Source organism: Zea mays, chromosome 10 (genome assembly GCF_902167145.1).
Source record: "Zea mays cultivar B73 chromosome 10, Zm-B73-REFERENCE-NAM-5.0, whole genome shotgun sequence".
Classification (NCBI taxonomy): domain Eukaryota; kingdom Viridiplantae; phylum Streptophyta; class Magnoliopsida; order Poales; family Poaceae; genus Zea; species Zea mays.
Window position 1 is genome coordinate 101418349 of NC_050105.1, and position 1784 is coordinate 101420132.

The 1784-nt window shown below is 34.2% G+C and overlaps 1 long non-coding RNA gene across 1 annotated transcript; it reads right to left on the minus strand.

Moving 5' to 3' along the window:
• Nucleotides 1–303: 303 nt before the first annotated feature.
• Nucleotides 304–1520, minus strand: LOC103641493 (uncharacterized). Its single transcript, XR_560358.3, has 2 exons — nucleotides 708–1520; nucleotides 304–565 (listed from the first exon to the last, which is right to left on the minus strand). It is a non-coding gene; the product is annotated as an uncharacterized lncRNA (long non-coding RNA).
• Nucleotides 1521–1784: the final 264 nt, after the last annotated feature.

A 1784-nucleotide genomic window follows, 5' to 3' on the forward strand; every position in this document is an offset into this window, starting at 1 on the left:
TATTTTGGTATATGGATTTTGCATATTATAATGATGTTTGTTATTTTAAATCTATATTTTATACTAATTTTTAACTCTCATCACAACATACGAGCACATAGCTAGTAACAGTTAAGAATATAAACAGCCACGGGCAAGGGGGGCGGGGGAGACTTGGGCGCTGATTTTGCATGGACTTGTTCACATTAATAGCCATTTTACAATTATCCTCTGAAGTCGAACAGTTTTTTTCCAAGGTCGGTACAGCGTATGGAATCAAGTTTTTTCTGATGTAGGAAACAAAACCCACCGGAAATTTAGATAGAAGATTGCTAACAAATGATGGATTTGCAGATTTCATTTATTAATTTGCACCAGTACATGCTGGATGCATTAATTGTTAATTACACCATTCAAATCTATGGTGGGCAGCAGCACATATAGGTCTCCTGAGCATTTGTAGGTGTTTTACAGAATGCCCTATAGGTTCTGATTCCGTTATACTGGCAAACAAACACGCAGCTGCGGCCGTCCTTACAGCGGTGAGTCGGAGGCTCGAAGCAAGGTGGCCCACGCGAAGACAAGCCTGCACATGCAACAATACAACGGAATGCAAATATATTCGCATTAAAACAAGACTGGTTGGTAAAATAATAAATGATCATATGAAAATGTCTAAAAATATGGCAGTGCACAGCATATCAAAGTATGAAGGTATGGGTGCCTACCGGCTTGACAGTGTATAGAGTTGGAAGTACTCATCACAAGAACCACCAACGAAGTAGCCATCAAGTAGTGCACAATCCTTGCCATGCTGCTGTTGTTTCCTTTAGTTTTGGCAAGGCAGAGAAGACGTGATGATCGATGTATTGCTTGTTGCCTAATCTATTTCAGTGTGTTTAGGTACATTTATAGAGGAACCCATTGTCTGGAATTAATGTATTGATACCTTGAGTCACGGTCATCTCTTAAATAGCTTAGACCGAAATAATAAATATGTCAATATTTTCTAGTGTTATTTATTTTCTCAGTATCTACGTGCGTATATTTCTATATCTATATTGGAGGCTTGGAGCTAGCTCTTCAATGTGTGTTATACTCTACTAGAATTTTGATATCTAAAGTCTAGGATATTTCTTCGACCCAAATAATAAATGTCATAATCTTGTTGACATGGTCGACATCTATCCATACTTTACTATAACTACTTCTGTTCGGTGCGACTACAACTTATCTGTCTTCGTGGCTATGTCGAAATGATAAGGTTTTTAATTAAAGATATTATGTCAGAAAATATTTTCTAGTGTTCTTTATTTTATCAGTATCTACGTTACAATATTTCTATATCTATATTGGAGCTAGCTCTTCAATGTGTGTTATACTCTACTAGAGTTTTGATATCTAAAGTCTAGGATATTTCTTGGACCCAAATAATAAATATGTCATAATCTAGTTGACATGGTCGACATTTATCCATACTTTACAATAACTACATCTGCTCAGTACGGCTACAACTTATTTGTCTTCGTGGCTATGTCGAAGTGTAACATCTTAAATCCATCAATTAAAATAACATATTACTAATCAGTAAATTTAGTGGAGTAAATAAAAATTTGAATCAAGTACTTGATTTTATTTTATTTTCGGGAGAATGATTTTTGTTTGCTAATAATTGATTGATGCTTTTATTAATAAAATCCTTTTTATGTGAAACCCAATTTATTAATGTGTGGAGTTTGGTCTAAAAATAATTTGTTTAATTATAATCATTATTGGAATATTTATTATGTTTTTGGAAATATTTA